The sequence below is a fragment of the Eurosta solidaginis genome, chromosome 1, assembly GCF_040869045.1.
Source record: "Eurosta solidaginis isolate ZX-2024a chromosome 1, ASM4086904v1, whole genome shotgun sequence".
In the NCBI taxonomy this organism is placed as follows: domain Eukaryota; kingdom Metazoa; phylum Arthropoda; class Insecta; order Diptera; family Tephritidae; genus Eurosta; species Eurosta solidaginis.
This window is the reverse complement of record NC_090319.1, coordinates 96972061-96992022: the sequence shown is the minus strand read 5'-3', so window position 1 is coordinate 96992022 and position 19962 is coordinate 96972061. Positions and strand designations below refer to the sequence as shown.

At 41.0% G+C, this 19962-nt stretch overlaps 1 protein-coding gene and 1 long non-coding RNA gene across 5 annotated transcripts in view; one reads left to right on the top strand and one right to left on the bottom strand.

Annotated features, from left to right (window-relative positions):
• ttk (zinc finger and BTB domain-containing protein ttk) overlaps positions 1–19962 on the top strand; it is a 149611-nt gene that overhangs the window by 52976 nt on the left and 76673 nt on the right. For 2 of the 4 annotated variants that reach the window (XM_067759290.1, XM_067759289.1), the window contains one exon: positions 12696–12750. The exons of the other annotated variants lie outside the window; for them this stretch is intronic. The gene's annotated coding sequence lies outside the window, so the exon portion shown is untranslated. The remainder of the gene's footprint in view (positions 1–12695; positions 12751–19962) is intronic. 4 annotated transcript variants of the gene reach the window in all.
• LOC137236544 (uncharacterized) overlaps positions 1–19962 on the bottom strand; it is a 76981-nt gene that overhangs the window by 51168 nt on the left and 5851 nt on the right. The gene's annotated exons all lie outside the window — the stretch shown is intronic.

Sequence of the window (19962 nt, the reverse complement as noted above, 5' to 3'; positions counted from 1 at the left end):
AGGCGCTTCCAGAATCTACTAGTCCAGTAGCTCTCAAACTTCTCAGCTGTAACTACAATTGCACAATTTTATAGTTTTTCCCATTGCATACTTAGGTTGGGTTAGGTTAGAGTGGCTGCCTCCGCTGTCCGAGCGGAGACTCACGTAGGCCGTTGTGGCCCGTTGTGCTACCACGCAGGGGGCCCCTATTTCCTATTACCCTACTTTCGAAGAAGAGGAGAGTTTAGACCCCAGTGAGGCCAAACCAGCGCGTTTGCCTAATGAAACGCAAGATATCGTTTGGGTTTATAGATTCAAGCTCCGCAAGGCACCCAAAAGAGTGTCTGTGGAGGCATTGGTACCTGGTTTTTGACAGTGCGGGACAGTGGCACAGATAGTGCTCAACGCTTTCTATCTCCTCCTCGTCCCTGCAGCTGCGGCAGAAGTCATTTGTCTGCAGGCCCATATAGGCACCGTGAGTGCCCATGAGACAGTGACCTGTAAGAAGGCCCACTAGTGGGCTTATAGAGATACGGTTTAATAATATCACCGATCGCGATCTCTTTTCATCCAGCTTAGGCCAGATTTGCTTGGATATACTACATGTAGGTTCCCTCGCCCATCTGGCGTTTGCCTGATCCGTGAAAAGAGATCGCAGGTGGTATTTGCAAGTGTTTAGAGGAGGGCTGGTCCAATCAGCGGAGGTTGTTGTTTGCAAGTTGGTGCCTTCCCTAGCTAGCTCATCCGCAGCGCAGTTTCCTGAGATGTCACAGTGGCCAGGAACCCATATTATGCTTAGGTTGCAATTTTCAGCTAGTTTGTTGAGGGTTTCTCTGCACTTCAATGCCACTAGTGACGAGGTGTTACTGCATTGCAGGGATTTTATGGCAGCTTGGCTGTCAGAGAAAATTGAAATAGATTTGGTTACCTGTAGGTTAGCCAGATAGCGGGCTGCTTCCCAGATAGCTATGAGTTCAGCCTGAAAAACACTGCAGTGATCAGGTAGGCGAAAGCTCTCGCTTAGATTGAGCTTCTCCGAGAATATCCCGCTGCCGACTATGTTGTTTAGTTTAGAGCCATCTGTAAAAACGGAGATTTCGTGTGATCCCGGCTCTACGCCGTTTGCCCACTCGTTCCTCTCTGGGATTCTTGTGGAAATTTTGTTGTCCCAGCAAGGGGGCGATGTTGTATGGTCCAATTTCAAGAAGGTTTCAGGGACTTGCTTCAGGATCCGGGTGTGACCAAACCTGCAATCCCTCCATGGTTCGATAGCGTTGAGCCTCGCCGCGTTGCAGGAGGCATAGTATCTGCCATATAGATCAGTTGGGAGAAGGAATAATATGGTTTCAAGAGCTTTGGTGGGAGTGGAGGGAAGGGCACCGCTGGTGAGCATTGCCGCCATCCTCTGCACTCTCGTTACTTTACTCCTGTTAGATTCGATATCGAGTGCCGTCCACCATACGGTGACGGCGTAGAAGAGTATGGGTCTCACCACTGCCGTATAGATCCAATGGACTATGCGTGGCTGGAGACCCCACCTTTTTCCGATTGCCGACTTACAAGCGTAGAGAGCCATTGTGGCTTTCCTGGATCGTTCCTCCACATTTCGCTTCCAGTCAAGCTTCCTGTCTAGAATAACTCCGAGATATTTAACCTCGGTAGAGAGTTTGATATCCTTCCCGTTTAGGGATGGGAGGGTAAATTCCGGTATACTGCGTTTGCGGGTAAAAAGCACCATCTCAGTTTTTTCACTGCTGATGCTGAGTCCGCATTCCATAGACCATGTGTTTGTTAGATTAAGAGCATTTTGCAGGAGTTCTCCAAGCACCGGAAGGTGTTTGCCGGTAACTGTCAAGGCTATGTCGTCGGCATATGCAATGACTTGGCATCCGGTGGGCCGTAGTATAGATAACAGAGCGTTCACCGTCAGGTTCCATAGTAGAGGAGAAAGAACGCCCCCCTGGGGGGTTCCTCTGTTGGTATACCTTATTAACGATGAGCTGCCCAGCTCAGAGATAATGATTCTCTTGTTTAGAAGGAGCTCGACGAACTTCACAAAAGGCTCTTCCACCCCTAAAGAACGTAGAGATTTTGTGACCGCTGCTGGGAGAACGTTGTTGAAGGCTCCTTCTATGTCGAGAAAGATACCCAGCGTAAATTCTTTAAAGGCAAGACCCTTCTCTATCTTAGTAGTGATAGCATGTAGAGCTGTCTCTACGGATTTGCCCTTAGAGTAGGCGTGTTGGTTGTTGGAGATGAGTGCCTTATTTGCCGATCGTCTAATGTAGGCGTCCAGCAATCGTTCTAGAACTTTTAGGAGGAAGGAGGTCAGACTTATTGGTCGGAAATCCTTTGGACTGTTGCCCGATATCCTGCCTCCTTTGGCTATGAAGACTACCTTTGCCTTGGTCCATTCCGTGGGGATATAGACCAGGTTGAGGCAAGCCTTGTAGATTTTAGCTAGCAGCGGGCTTATAACATCGCTTGCAGCTTGCAATTCAGCGGGAAATATTCCATCCGTTCCCGGAGATTTGAAGGGTTTAAAGGACTTGATTGCCCAGATAACTCCTTTTTCACTTACAATGTGGTCCAGGGGTTGAAATGGCCCTGGGTTAGATTGCGTGTTTAAGATGCATGGTTGAGATCTGCAGCCCGGAAAGTGAGTGCTGATCAGGGTTTCGAGAATTTCCGTACTAGAAGTGGCCCATTCTCCGCTCGTTGTGCGAATGCAGCTGGGAGGTATGGGGTTTTTGGAGAGGACCTTTCGTAGGCGATTGGCCTCTGAGACTTCTTCGATGTCATTAGTGAAGTTCTTCCAGGAGTCCCTTTTGGCCTTCTGGATTAACTTCTTAAAAGATTTTAAGGCGTCCCTATAATGGGACCAGATTCCCGTGCGCTTAGCCTCGTTAAAGAGTTTTCTGCTGTGTTTCCTCTGCTCGGAGATTTCTTGGTTCCACCAATAGGGTTTCTTCTTTCCCCTCACCTTAATCTCCGGGCAGGCTACTGTGAAGGCAGCGTTACAAGATTTGGTGATAAGATCTACTGCTTCTTCTATTTTTGACGATGAGTCTAGCTCACCGAGAGAAGCAAATGTTGTGTCTAAAGGAGGCGCTTCTTTAGGAGAGTAGAGGATAGGACTTTTTTATAAAGGTTCCAGTCCGTACGTCTCCTATTCCTGTAAGCCACCCTAGGCGGTGTACGCAAGAGCAGAGTGAAAATGATATACATATGATCAGAGTAGGAGTTTTCGTTGGAAACTCTCCAATTTTTGACAAGGTCAGAGAATGCTCCAGAAGCTAGAGTAACATCTAGAACCTCCTTCCTATTTGAGGCGATGAAAGTTGGTTTGTCTCCAGAGTTGCATATACTTAGATTGTTACTTATAATAGAATCAAAAAGAGACTCACCCCTACTGTTAATGTCGGTAGAGCCCCAAGTAGTGTGATGTGCATTGGCATCGGCCCCAATTATTATAGGGAACCCTTTATTGTGGGCCTCCCGTACCGCTTTGCAGAGCCGGTCCTGCACAGAGGTTGGGCGATCGTGCGATAGATATGCGGACATCAGCCAGATTGTTTGCCCCTGTAGCTCGAGGCTAATACAGGTAAAGTCCTCGTCGCTAAAAAGATATAGTAAAATAAATACTAGATTTTTCTTTACTAGAATACAAGATCTGATTCTACCTGTCACGGGCGGTGTCACCAGCCGGTAGTCCCTAGAAAAGAGTCCACAGACCTTGCTGCCAACGACCCAAGGCTCCTGGACTAGAACGACGTCCTCATACGTAGTGCTGAGGCGTAATATTAGGGCAGCCGAGGCTGCCTTAGAATGGTGCAGGTTTATCTGTAGTACCTGCGCGCCCGTTACGTTTCGTTTGTGGCATCGACGTCCATCCTCTGCTGAGCCGCATCTTCGGATACCTCCTCTACGATAGTATCGTCGAATTCGGCATCCGACGGGTCGGATTCCAGCAAAAGCTGCTCGTCCATGCCCGTAAAGAACTGGCCCGCAAACTCAGATACCGAGAGTGTATCGCTCTCGGCATCCGGAGTGCTGCGTGCCAGTTCGATATCGGCCCCATGTCCACTCAAGGTGTTGCATGGGACCGTGAGATTCAATGTGGCGATTGCGGGTTCGCTCGAGGCGGTATCCCCGATCACCAGATCCTCCGGAGCGGTGGCGGTCCCTTCCGCAGTGCCATGGGCAGCAGATCCACTCAGGGTGTTTCTGTCTGACCCCTCGCCCTGCGGTACAGGCTCACCCTCGTCCGGTGTTTCCTCCTTCGCACCATCCCGTCGAATTTTCAACGTGATGAAGTAGAAGCCGTAGCTTAATACTCCACCACATTCGTCAAGCCAAGGGAGAGAAGCCTCGTTTATGATGAAACCAACATAACGCTGCTTCGCCCTTGTCTCGCCGACCCGGACTATCCTCCAATCGCTCGAAGGCAGCCCCGGATTCGACTCCGCGATGGTATGAAGGATCTCGCCAGGATCCGCTATGCCGTCTGGGACCCAGGCCCAGGCTCTCGGTCTGTTCGGAATTTCTTCCACACCGACCGCATCCAACCTGGCCCCAGGCCACAGCTGTCCCAGCGAAGCTATGGCGAGTTTGTAGAGCTTGCACGAGCGCTCATCGGCGCAGGAAACAAGCTTGACCCTACCCTGGTACCAGCCGGCATCACGGATAGTGGGAGCCGGCCCCGGATGCTTGGTCATCATGTCCTTAAAGATCTTGAGAAGGCCGTTAAGGACATCCTTCCAGTTATCCGGGGTCATGTTCCCATCCGGGTGACCGCGGTTCAAAACCGCCAGCGTAAAGTTGGCCTTAGCCGCCTCGCTGAAGGTTTTGGTCAGGGCAGGGGGAGTAGAGGCCGAAGGCCGGTGCCTTTTGGGATCGCTCGGGGCATTTCCCATAGACCTTTGTCTCTTAAGGGCCGGCATCTTCGAGTCAGAAGTTTGTTTGGTGGCAGAAGAGGAAGGGGTGGGGTTGTTGTTGCTGCTCTTCTTGGCAGCAATAATCTTCCTGGCCCAGGCCAGAGAACTTGTTTGCTCTGCTGTCAACTTGTCGCTGGGAGAGTTGCCAAGTTTCTCAACGATTTTGACGGCATTGCGAATGTTCCGCTGGTTGCGGACCGAAGTCGGGATTCGCTTATTTGCCTTGGAACCCTCAAGGGGTTCAGCCGGCTTGCGAGGTAACTTTGCAGCGGTGGAGGCAGTACTTTTGTCCGTGGAGGATTTAGTGCTGTTACCAGCCACCTGCTGACAAGAGGTGCCCGGTACGGGCGTGGGACGGGCCTCCTGTGCTTGCTCAGTCGGACATTGCTTTCCCTCTTTGGGCCTAGCTTTGCCGGCTGCTGCGGAATTGGACTTGCCCTCAAGGGGTTTAGTTCTTCCGCTAGCTTGCACAGTTGGCCGAAGATTTTTTTGTTGCCGTGAAGGCCTGGTCGGCGCCGTCAGTGCGGTTCCCGACGAATTGTGGACTTTTTTAATGCCTAGTCCAAGGGCGGCATCTTTACCCGTGCAGGGATCCGAGGCCAGGTTTTTGTTATTCATTAAAAATATCTTGTTCTTTAGCTGCCTACTAAGGTGAGACCGTTCGGCAGCCTGAAGTTAAAGGGATAGGGGAAACAATGCGGTCGACTGCGGTAGAGCCCCATACCGCAGCAAGTCGCCGTTACTCCCGGAGGTGGACCGGTATCCGGGAGGCTCCGTAAGAATACAGTCGGATGCCCCTGACTGCAAACCATCCAATGGGCACGGAATCGCATAACACCCTGGATTGGGGGTGGACCACCTCTTCAACTGGGCGCGGTCCAGTTCCCACCTTGAGGCCACGTTTAAAAACCATTTCCATATGCCTAAGCTATTAAGGAGCTGGGGCACAAATGGAGATAATTCCTAAACTTAGCTAGCACTCCCCTGGAAGGGGAAACTGTTGTGCATATTACCAGCCGGCACCCTCTGGGAGGGTTCAGCCCAAGGATTTGCGCCAGCCCCATTGCATACTTATAGGAGTATCTCAGATATATGCATGTGTTAGTGCATTGACTCTCCGCTGCTCGTATACGTACATGGTACATATATGTAGACGCAGTTATTGTTTCGTTTATGTAGATACATAATGATTGAATTATTGATGGGAATTCACTTCACTGCTTAGCATCGGCTTAGAGACGGCAGCACTCCTTAGTTTTGCTAATATTCGTAACAATATATAGTATATATATATTTTTTTTTGCGATTTCGGCTCCATTTTAACAGCTAGAAGCTTCAAATTTCACCAAATGCTTACGTGGATAGCATATATTGATGTCTGAAAAAATCATTGAGATCGGGTGTATACATAGTATATATCTCATACAACCGATTGTTCAGATAAGAAACTTTGCGCAATTTCTGCCCCGTTTTAACAGCTAGAAGCTTCAAATTTCACCAAATGCTTACGTATATAGCATATACTGTTGTCTGAAAAAATCATAGAGATCGGTGGTATATATATTATATACTTCATACAAACTGTCATTTTTGCCCCTTTTTTACGGCTAGAAGCTTCAAAATTCATCAAGTTTCATCAAATAGTTACGTTTACGTCATATATTGTTGAAATACGTGATTCGTAGTCATAGTTTTTACACGCAGACCACAAAAAACCTGAAACTTTGCATCCTCACACAAAGTACCTACCTATTTTTATACTCAGTTGAGCAGAGCTCACAGAGTATATTAACTTTGATTAGATAACGGTTGGTTGTACAGGTATAAAGGAATCGAGATAGATATAGACTTCCATATATCAAAATCATCAGTATCGAAAAAAAATTCGATTGAGCCATGTCCGTCCGCCCGTCCGTCCGTCCGTCCGTCTGTCCGTTAACACGATAACTTGAGTAAATTTTTGAGGTATCTTGATGAAATTTGGTATGTAGATTCCTGGGCACTCATCTCAGATCGCTATTTAAAATGAATGATATCGGACTATAACCACGCCCACTTTTTCGATATCGAAAATTTCGAAAAACCGAAAAAATGCGATAATTCATTGCCAAAGGCGGATAAAGCGATGAAACTTGGTAGATTGGTTGACGTTATGACGCAGAATAGAAAATTAGTAAGATTTTGGACAATGGGCGTGGTACCGCCCACTTTTACAAGAAGGTAATTTAAAAGTTTTGCAAGCTGTAATTTGGCAGTCGTTGCAGATATCATGATGAAATTTGGCAGGAACGTTACTACTATTACTATATATGTGCTAAATAAAAATTAGCAAAATCGGATGAAGAACACGCCCACTTTTAAAAAAAAATATTTTAAAAGTAAAATGTTAACAAAAAATTTAATATCTTTACTGTATATAAGTAAATTAAGTCAAAATTCAACTCCAGTAATGACATTATGCAACAAAATAAAAAAATAAAAGAAAATTTCAAAATGGGCGTGGCTCCGCCCATTTTCATTTGGTTTGTCTAGAATACTTTTAATGCCATAAGTCGAACAAAAATTTACCAATCCTTCTTAAATTTGGTAGGGGCATAGATTCTATGACGGTAACTGTTTTCTGTGAAAAAGGGCGAAATCGGTGGAAGCCACGCCCAGTTTTTATACACAGTCCACCGTCTGTCCTTCCGCTCGGCCGTTAACACGATAACTTGAGCAAAAACCGATATATCTTTACTAAACTTAGTCCACGTACTTATTTGAACTCACTTTATCTTGGTATAAAAAATGGCCGAAATCCGACTATAACCACGCCCACTTTATCGATATCGAAAATTACGAAAAATGCAAAAATGCCATAATTCTATACCAAATACGAATAAAGGGATGAAACATGGTAATTGGATTGGTTTATTGACGCAAAATATAACTTTAGAAAAAACTTTGTAAAATGGGTGTGACACCTACCATATTAAGTAGAAGAAAATGAAAAAGTTCTACAAGGCGAAATCAACAGCCCTTGGAATCTTGGCAGGAATACTGTTCGTGGTATTGCATATATAAATAAATTAGCAGTACCCGACAGATGATTTTCTGGATCACCCGGGTCCACATTTTGGTCGATATCGCGAAAACGCCTTCACATATACATCTAAGGGCCACTCGCGTTTAAAACCCTCATTAATACCTTTAATTTGATATCCATATCGTACAAACACATTCTAGAGTCACCCCTGGCCCACCCTAATGGCGATATCTCGAAAAGGCGTCCACCTATAGACCTAATGCCACTCCCTCTTAAAATGCTCAGTAACACCTTTCGTTTGATACCCATATCGTACAAACATTCTAGAGTCACCCCTGGCTCACCCTAATGGCGATATCTCGAAAAGCCGTCCACCTATATACCTAATGCCTACTCCCTCTTAAAATGCTCAGTAACACCTTTCGTTTGATACCCATATCGTGCAAACATTCTAGAGTCACCCTTGGTCCACCTTTATGGCGATATCTCGAAAAGGCGTCCTCGTATAGAACTAAGGACTACTTCCTTTTAAAATACTCATTACCACCTTTCATTTGATACCCATATCGTACAAACACATTCTAGAGTCACCCCTGGCCCACCCTAATGGCGATATCTCGAAAAGGCGTCCACCTATAGACCTAATGCCCAATCCCTCTTAAAATGCTCAGTAACACCTTTCGTTTGATACCCATATCGTACAAACATTCTAGAGTCACCCCTGGCCCACCCTAATGGCGATATCTCGAAAAAGGGTCCACCTATAGACCTAATACCCACTCCCTCTTAAAATGCTCAGTAACACCTTTCGTTTGATACCCATATCTTACAAACATTCTAGAGTCACCCTTGGTCCACCTTTATGGCGATATCTCGAAAAGGCGTCCACCTATAGAACTAAGGATTACTCCCTTTTAAAATACTCATTACCACCTTTCATTTGATACCCATATCGTACAAACACATACTAGAGTCACCCCTGGCCCACCCTAATGGCGATATTTCGAAAAGGCGTCCACCTATAGACCTAATGCCCACTCCCTCTTAAAATGCTCAGTAACACCTTTCGTTTGATTCCCATATCGTACAAACACACTCTAGAGTCAGCCCTGGTCCACCTTTATGGCGATATCCCTAAATGGTGTCCACCTATGGAACTAAGGATCACCCCTTTTAAAATACTCATTAACACCTTTCATTTGAAACCCATATCGTACAAACATATTCTAGAGTCACCCCTGCTCCACCTTTATGGCGATTTCTCGAAAAGGCGTCCACCGATAGACCTTTCATTTGATACCCATATCGTACAAACAAATTCTAGAGTCAGCCTTGGTCCACCTTTATGGCGATATCCCTAAATGGCGTCCATCAATAGAACTATGGCCTACTCTCTCTTAAAATACGCTTTAATACCTTCCATTTGATACACATGTCATACAACCACATTCCAGGGTTACCCTAGGTTCATTTTCCTACATTGTGATTTTCCTTATTTTGTCTCCATAGCTCTCAACTGAGTATGTAATGTTCGGTTACACCCGAACTTAGCCTTCCTTACTTGTTTTATTTTATATTTATCTTAAAAATCGTTTAGGTATGTAGATCTGTTCACTAGATATTTCTTATCTTATACATCCGATTATTCGGAGATTACGAACGGGATAAGATTATTGTTCAGCCCCATTCATGAAAGGTATGAAGTCTTCGGCATAGCCGAAGACAATCCCGTCCTTACTTGTTTTTATTTAACTTTGTATTTTAGTTACTTTGAACTTTGTAATTTTTAAATGTATTATCAATATTTTAAGTTTCAATGTTGATTTTTGAATTATCAAAAATTTTGATTATGAAAAGAAATTTGTAAAACAAAAAGTTAAATAAAAAGATCAAAATAAAATATAAATTTATTTTATTTATAACCTACAGTTATAAACCAATCCCATTACCATGTTTCATCTCTTTTTTCATATTTGGTACAGAATTATGGCATTTTTTTTTCATTTTTCGTAATTTTCGATATCGAAAAAGTGGGTGTGGTCATAGTCGGATTTCGGCTATTTTTTATACCAATACAAAGTGAGTTCAGATAAGTACGTGAACTTAGTTTAGTAAATATATATCGCTTTTTACTCAAGTTATCGTGTTAACGGCCCTGCGGAAGGACAGGCGGTCGACTGTGTATAAAAACTGGGCGTGGCTTCAACCGATTTCGCCCATTTTCACAGAAAACAGTTACCGTCATAGAATCTATGCACCTACCAAATTTCACAGGGATTGGTAAATTTTTGTTCGACTTATGGCCTTAAAAGTATTCTAGACAAACTAAATGAAAAAGGGCGGAGCCACGCCCTTATCATATCATTACTGGAGTTGAATGTTGACATAAGTTACTTATATACTGTAAAGATATTAAATTTTGTGTTAAAATTTGACTTTAAAACAAATTTTTTTTTTAAAGTGGGCGTGGTCGTTCTCCGGTTTTACTAATTTTTATTAAGCATACATATAGTAATAGGGGTAACGTGCCTACCAAATTTCATCATGATATCTTCAAAGACTGCGAAATTACAGGTTGCAAAACTTTTAAATTCCTTCTTTTAAAAGTGGACCGTGCCACGCTCATTGTCCAAAATTTTACTAATTTTCTATTTTGCGTCATAAGGTCAACGCACCTACCAAGTTTCGTCGCTTTATCCATCTTTGGTAATGAATTATCACACTTTTTCGGTTTTTCGAAATTTGCGATATCGAAAAAATGGGCGTGGTTGTAGTCCGATTTCATTCATTTTAAATAGCGATCTGAGATGAGCGCCCAGGAACCTACATACCAAATTTCATCAAGATACCTCAAAATTTACTCAAGTTATCGTGTTTACGGGCGGACGGACGGACATGGCTAAATGAATTTCTTTTTGCGCCCAGATCATTTTGATATAGAATAGATAGAAGTCTATATCTATCTCGATTTGTTTATGCCATTACAGATTACCGTTATGCGAACAAAGTTAATATACTCTGTGAGCTCTGCTCAGCTGAGTATAACAATAAAAAACAAACAGCAACGAAATTAATAAAATAAAAAGATTAAATGTGATTGAATAGCATTATTTAAGAAAAATGCGGAGCTCTATACTGAACCTAAAAATCTAGGACCATATGTTCTATTATCGTAACATTTGTTTCGTTTTTATTATTCTACAACACCAATACGAAAAAAAATTAAGAGTATTGTATTGGAGTTTAAAAAGTTATAAAATCCGTAAGAAATTCCGTATGGGTAGAAAGAGGACTTGTTCGACAGTACCCATAGGCGAACAAGACTTATGTGACTCTGGCTATACAGGCACGAAGAGAATAGGTCCGACACTACCCTTATGCATACATAAAGGGCCTGTCGGACACTTCCCATAGGGATACAAAGAGGAAGTGTCCAACAGTACAGAAAAGATCTGTCCGACAGTACCCGTAGGGGTAAAAAGAACAGCACCCAAAGGGGTACAAACAGAAAGGGTCGAACATTACAAAAAGGATCTGTCCGACAGCACCCGTAGGGGTATAAAAAGGAACAGTCCGGCACTACTCGCTCAACCATAAACAGGTACAATTGGTCTATCCATAGGATATGCTCAAACAAAAGGGACCACTCTAACCCATATAAAAAGATCAGAACTGGCTATAGTCGCACACTCCTTTGCAAAAAGGAAGAGGATAAATACTCTTAATAATTAAATGAGTTGAAGGTTCCGTTAAAAAAAACAAAATCCTACTAATGAAACAGTTGTGTATTTATACCGTTTGTGCTACGACTTTGTAAAACAAAACAGATAGTAACGGTCATGCGAAATGAAATCGTTTAATCCGGTTTTGAAAAGCTAAGATATTCAAGGGATTTTTGGACGCTTTTTTGAAAAATGAAAGAGTTTAAACTGTTATTGTTTAAAAGGAAGACAGTTTACGGTTCCCGTTCTAACATCTGTTTTGACAATTGAAACGGATATAAAAGGTCTGTTCCGTTTTTGAAGAACTTAACACTTTGCTTCAAAAAATTTAGCTGTTTCAAAAGTTTAAAATGCTTTAAACGGAGACTTTTAAAATGTTGGTTTTTGTATTGCACATTTCGGGATGATTTTAGAAACACTTGATTCTTAAATATTTCGAAGTAATTTCGATACAGTTTTGGAGCAATTCCAGAACACTTTGGGATTATGTTAGGATATTTTCGCGACTATAATTTCGAAAAATTTGAAGGACTGTTATAGGATTACTACAGGGCTATTTCGAAACCGTTTTAAGACTATTATAGGATCATTTAGGGACTTTTGCGTGGTATTTTAGGTATCATTTTAGAACAATGATTCTGAAGTTTTTTCGAAATAATACCTAAAATAATCTCGAAATAATCCTGAAATTATTCCAAATTGGTTCCGAATAGTCTCGAAATTATTCCCATATGATGGATTATTTTTGGAATAATTTCGAGACTGAAATTTTCAAATTTGCATCGAAATAGTTTTGAAATTATCCTTAAAGTACCTGAATGATCTGTCGTGTCGGGAACGGCGAGGCCCCGTTTTGTTGTATGAATCGATGTGTCCCCACCTCGACCCGTTATTACTTCCCGTTTTCTTCCTCTACCGCACATTTGCCGAAACATATATTTATAAATATCGCTTCTATCCACTCTTAATACAAATCCCGTTTATTAATAAGATTTTCTTATTATAAATATTTTGCATTTTTTCTCTTTACAGGTATGCGAATATTGAAGGATGAAGGTTTGGAAGATCATTTCAAATCTAATAATAGGTAATAACAAGTACTTCTCAATATTTAATTATAGACAGTTTACTACATCGTGGGTCACATCGTAGGGACTAGGAAAAACTAGCACTGTTCAAAATTATGATAGTTTACCACGGGAACAATGGAACGTGTTAGTTGTCTGTGGGAAGTTGAAGGTGCGTCGAATGTTCATCTATAAAATGGCAGTATAAAAAATCATTATATTTATATATTTGTGTTGAAATGAGAACAACCCCGTTTGTACATACATTTTGAAAATATGAGCACGCGCAAAAAAAATAGTCTGCAAAACCAAGGACAACCACCCCATAATGCCTGAAGAGCATCTATAAATACCTGACTATTTTCTTGCTGATACCTAATATGTATATATCCGCATAATACAACATATATATAATTATTATGTACACATTTGTGAATTCATACATATTTTCATCTTACCAATCAAAGCAAACTAACTCGCGATTGCGCTTTAACTCAAGGACGAAATTATCGTTTCCATTGAATCTGCCGAGCGCTTTATTTGGTATGGCAGCCATATTTTATGAACATCCCTAACTACTTACATATAAAATTAAAATCTTATCATTGTTTGAGAAAACTAAGGATCTAAGTGTAGTCAAAGTGTCAAATTTTTTTTTAATAAGTTCACGCTTTTCTAGACGGTATTCTACAACTATTTGTAATAAACGAAGGTTTTGCGTTATATTTACACTTTTAGGATCGAAACAGACCAGGTAAAATGTACTATACGCACATACAATATAAATCTTATTATATTTCATATTTTCGGAACCAAAGGTAACTACTCTCAAATTTACTAATTGACTTACACAAAGACTGGCACATGGCAAACTTATAACCTTTAGCTTTTAAAGGACTGCTTTTCATCGGAAAGTGTACCAGAGGCCTATGTATTCAAAGTTATTTTTTATTGATGCGATCTGCTGGAAATTTTTTATTTAGATAGCTTCTTTTTCGGGTTAATATTTGAGTTACTTTTCTTTCCAGGAAGTAGAGCGTACCTTAGTTTTCATTATGTCAAATTTGACCACAGACTTAGTAATATAAATGAAAACGGCTTATCATACAACGTCAAATACGTTTGCCGTCCATTCTGACTGCAAAGTAATAATTAAATTGACCGTTAAGTATAAACGACATTTGCCCAACGTTATGTCAAAGTTGACATTAAAATTTCATTTGCCACCATATTGGCAACTTATTTTTGTTTACCAACTGGCGTCACTCAATAAATAATTCCACAGCGTGTGATATAATGGGAAATAATGTAACCCGTTGTGCAATAAACAAACACAAAATTTTAGTTTAAATTTTGACTTAGATGTGACATAATGGAAGAGCGTTGACCCCAACTGAACAGCTGGTCAGCTTGAGACAGTTTTTGATGTCAGTCATTTTGACCTAATAATAAAATAATAAAAAAAATGTTTTTAAATTAAATGGTTTATTGAAAACAATACTTACATGAAGTAATAATAATAGGTACTAGTCATCACACTCCTCATCAATCTAGGGCGTTGATCAGACAATTAAATAAAAGCGTTGGGCTCGTGAAATGTCTAAAAATGTGAGGCGTAGCATAACCTGATTAAAGCTGCAGACATTGGTGCTGTATCGGTAACCGTATCGGTAACCTTATAACATCTGATTCGACCAACCTTATGAGAATCAATGCAATCGATTATTGGTGCCGCTAAGGTCGTAACCGTATCGTAGCCAACCAATTGGTTTTTGGTTTACCCTCGTAACGATAAACAGTTGATTACGTTAGGGATATGACTACAGCGATACGACATACGGCACCAAATATATAGAAATTTTACGCGTCCAACGCTTTTATTTAAGTGCCTTATCAACACCCTAGATTGATAAGGAGTGTGATGACTAGTACCTAGGACCTACCTAATTATTTTCTAGTTTTTAGTATTATTATTACTTCGTGTAAGTATTGTTTTCGGCGGCCACCGTGGTGTGATGGTAGCGTGCTCCGCCTATCACACCGTATGCCCTGGGTTCAACTCCCGGGCAAAGCAACATCAAAATTTTAGAAATAAGGTTTTTCAATTAGAAGAAAATTTGTCTAAGCGGGGTCGCCCCTCGGCAGTGTCTGGCAAGCGCTCCGATTGTATTTCTGCCATGAAAAGCTCTCAGTGAAAACTCATCTGCCTTGCAGATGCCGTTCGGAGTCGGCATAAATCATGTAGGTCCCGTCCGGCCAATTTGTAGGGAAAATCAGGAGGAGCTCGGCCTTAGATCTCTTCGGAGGTTATCGCGCCTTACATTTATTTATTTTATTTAAGTATTGTTTTCAATAAAACCGTCTAACTTAAAAACATTTTTTTATTATTTTATTTTCAAGTTGTTAGTCTTTATTTAATTGCCTATTATTTCTCATTCTATTTAGTTCATTAAGTGACCCATTATTACAAGGACTCTTTCCTGACAATTTGTTACAATCTAAGTTCTCAATACATAATCCTTCCAAAGACTTTACTCGACTCTGCGCTACTTATGCTTGTCCCTCCTCGAACTACAAAATATTTTGATACCACTTTTACCATACTGTATGTAATATTTTTACCATATATGAGCCAAATCGGACATCATAGGTCTGTTTCTATTCTTGTATGTATTATATGTTCCAAATATGAGCCAAATCGGACCACAAATACGATTTTTTTCAATATCTCGATCCTTGCGCCACCTAGCGCCGATTTTTTTTTTATTTTTGCATTGTCATCGGGTTCTGAACTATATTCCAAGTTTCAAGCTTGTACCTTTCGGGAAGTTAATTTACAAAATACGTGCCAGCCAGCCAACCAGCCAGTCAAGTCAAGCTAAATAAAACCGTTTAATAAAAACCAAGCATTACTTATGATGCCGACAAGGGTTGCCAGATCTATTTTTTAAGTTTTAGTTTGCGCAATAAGTTTCTAGTTTTCTGTTAGAATAAACCTTTTTAAACTTAATTTAATTATAATAAATATTTTTTATTAATCCAAAGTAATTACTTATATAAGTTAAGTATTCGATAAGCCTTGAAACATGCTTAAGGTACTTTAAACAAATGTATGTTCATATGCACGTTAATAGAGAAATAATATCAGGTATTTTTAGGGAAGTAATTAGAATCTTTAAAATTTCTAACCTTAACCTTACGGAATGAAGTTAAAATTTTGGTTAAACATAACCAGCAGTTATGCTCTTATATCAACATCTACTGCTTCCCTATTACGTTGGACTCTTCAAATAACCCCCAGCGGGTTAGGTGTCTTAGAATAATCCCGGGGTAGGCAAACGGCACAAAAAGAAGATGTTTGTATGCAGTTTTCTCTGATTTTGGATTCCCTGCAAAGTTAGTAAGGCTTTGCCAATTAGGATTTGGAAGTTCCTCTCAGAACTATAATAAACCAAACGAGTCGTTAGACAAGATGACTTCCTTTCGTGCAATATATTTAACCTAATCCTGGGCAAGATAATTCTAGCAGCCGTTCTAAACCACAGTGGTACAATCTGTTATAAGAGTTTATAGGAGTTGGAGCATGCCGTAATTTCTACCCTCTATGGATTGGATAAAGAGGAAAAAATTAGGTCTTGCGGTAATTAAGAACATTAAGCGAAATTGTTGTCATTCAAGAATGATGGATATATATTGGAAACTGTGAAAGATTTCGTCTGTCTGGGAAAACGCACTAACAGCGTAACCAATGTCAGCTTAGAAATCAACGGAGAATGAGTCCTGCCAGCAAGTGCTCCTTTTGACTGAGTAGGCAATAAAAAAATAAAGTCCTCTGTCGAAGAACAAAAATCTCACTCGACATGTCGCTCTTCATACCTGTCTTCAATGTTGTCTCGGTATAGGGCCTTATATTTTTATATGCCGTGGAGCTTCTTCAAAATTTTTTAAATCTGAGGGATTTCGTATGTTATGAAGCAATTATTTAAAAATAATTTTGGTTTCGTAACAAACGTATCCCTTCAAAATTGTATAAAATTGTTGTAAAACAACAAAAAATCGAGTTGCAAAGTCTGCTATTCTGTTCGCATGTTGCGTATCAGGTCATTTTAAATTGAGTGAGAAATACAGGATGCCCCGGCAAATGCGAGACATTTGGCAACGCTAATGTCGACTCGCTTTAATTACAATTTACAATTTGATATTTTTTCCGCGAAGTGAAAGAGGGATTGGTAAAAAACGTATTTATGGCTCTAGAGGAAGCGCAAAAGAAAGAAGAAGTAGAAGAGGCATTTGTAAAGAGAGCATAGCTGGGGCAATGAACAGGCGGGGTAAAGCGAAACGGAGGTGGATACTAGAGCGACAGGAACAGAAAGGCAGACGCAGAGGAGAGAGAAGCAGTGAGATAAGGACGAGTAGTAATAAAGGGAATTAGGCACTGAAGGAGACTAAGAAGGGGAGGAAGGAGAGAAAAAGCATGGAAAAGGAAGGTGGAGAGGCAGAAGTATATGGTTTAAGGCAGAGAAAGGAAGAAAGTGAAGAACTTATATATATTAAGAAACACTATTCGTGGTTACAAAATACAACTAATAACCATTCCTCCTTCGAGATACTAATGTAGCGACAATATCATGCACAAGTATCGACCAGCTGCAATATCTATATATATAAAAATGAATGTTTGTATGTATGTCATCGATGAACTCAAAAACTACTGGACCGATTATTATGAAAATTGGTATATATATGTTGTTTCCACGGGGAAGGTTTGTATAATGAGTACTTTGATACCGGCTGACTAGGGTCTCGAGATATAGGCCAAAACATGGACGCGGGTAACTCCAGGAAGTGTTTGTACAATATAGGTATCAAATGGAAGCTGTTTATGAGTACTTTGACACTGGGTATTTTTCGTACCCCTGGGTGACTACGGTCTCGAGATATAGGCGTGGACCCGGGCACCCCTAGAATGTGTTTATACAATATGGATATCAAATGAAAACTGTTGATGAGTGCTTTAGTACAGGATAGTTTTCATACCTATTGGTGACTAGGGTCTCGAGATATAGGCCAAAACATAGGCCCGGATACCCCTAGAATGTGTGTGTATTTTGGATATCAAATGAAAGCTGTTGCTGAGAGCTTTAAAGTAATTTTCATTGTGATATTCGATTTAGTTGCATCAACCCGGCAAAACTGATAAATATGCATGCGAAGCCTATATAAAGACATAAATTAATAATACCCACATACCTATTTACATACGTCCTATTCGATTTGCCTGAGATTTGGTATATAAATTTGCCTATATTAGTATTTACGATGCTTTTTTCCGGGAAGTACACCAGACACGGACTGGGACTGGGACTGGGATTAGGACTGGGACTGAGACTGAGACTCGGAGTGGGACTGGAACTGAGACTCGGAATAGGACTGGAACAAAATACATGCCACCCTCTGGGACTGGCAATAAGATATGAAGAAGAATGAGAAATACTTGAGAGAAGAGGAAAGAGAGAAGGAGAAGGAGACTTAGAAAGAGATAGAATGAGACGAAGATGGAGATAGATGATGCGAAAAATACGGAGGGAGGAGTGAATACAAAGATTAGGAAAAAGTGTAGAGGGGCGAGGGCAGAGTTAGACGGAAAAAGCTTATTAAAATGTATGCAGATATACCAAATTTAGGGCAGAACAACGTCTGCCGGGTATGCTAGTATTATATATAGAGATGTTAAGGAAATCGGCCGGAAAATACGATTTTCAGGTTTCCACCTATTGGACGATATAGTCACCGAACAGTGTGAGGTATAGATATATAAAAAAAAGTAATTAGCGCGATTTACCTTTAAGGGGAATGAGGCCGACCTTGTTGTTGTTGTTGTCGTTGAAGCGATAAGGACACTCCCCGAAGGCCTTGGGGAGTGTTATCGATGCTGGTGGTCCTTTGCCGGATGCAGATCCGGTACGTTCCGGTACCAAGCCCGACCATCTCGGGAACGATTTGTTATAACCACATACGACCTTCTTGGCCATCACGCCCTCCCACCCGCTAGATCTATGAGGAGTTTGCGGTCCCCAGAGCCTCGGCTGTTATTGAAACAGGATTCGCTACGGATAGGTGAGGTTGACAATTGGCTTTGGAGAAGCTATATATTGCGCTGGCAACCTGAAAGGGTTGCGCTACACAACCCCTTGAATGTGATATTTTAGTCGCCTCTTACGACAGGCATAGGTACCTACCGCGGGTATATTCTGACCCCCTAACCCGCTGGGGGATCAGGCCGACCTTCTCTTCCAATTAGTTCCTTTTTAATTTTTTCCACAAATTTGCGTGACGAACCCTACACATTTTATGCTGAATTCAAATGTTGCTGTTGTTGTTGTTGTTGTTGTTGTAACGAGAAGGACACTCTCGGAAGGGCTTGGGGAGTGTTATCGATGTTGATGGTCCTTTGACTGACATGGAGTAGGAACGAATTGTGCAAAAAGGGGTAGGGCAATAACAGATGAAACAAATAAGAAAGTCTAAGTTCGGATGAAACCGAACATTACATACCCATATGTGCACTTTAGCTCAACTAGTGAGGTAGCATATCAGTGAAATGTAGTTAAATACGATAAAGTTATTGCAAACTTTGTTAAGGTTATAGTCTTATAGGTTAGGTCTTTAACCGATTTTGATTTTCTTCACTCAGTCTATATTATTTGGCAAGGATAGTGTCTCTGCCAAATTTCAAAATAATATCTTTAACGGCTTTTGATTTACGGCTTTTTACACTTCCAATTTTTCTGTTCTAAATGTGGCTGTTGCGAAACCCATATTGAAAATTTTTTTGGAATTTATATTTTTCGTCATAAAACCAATCCACCTACCAAATTGCATTAGCTTAGCGGTGATCGTTTTTGAATTATCTCATTTTTTCCATTTTTCCAAATTTTCGATATCAAAAAAATTGGGCGTGGTTTATCGTCCGATTTCGCTCATTTTCAATACCAATCTATTCTGGGTCCAGATAAGCCTGTATACAGAATTTGGTGAATTATATCTCCATATTTGCTCAAGTTATCGTGTTAACGGACAGACAGTCGGACAGACGGGTCAAACTTGTTTCCGATACTAATGGTACTGATATATAGAAGTCTATATCTATCTCGATCCCTTTATAGCTGTACAATCAACCATTATCCAATGAAAGATATAATACCCTGTGTACAAGTTGAGCTGTGTATAAA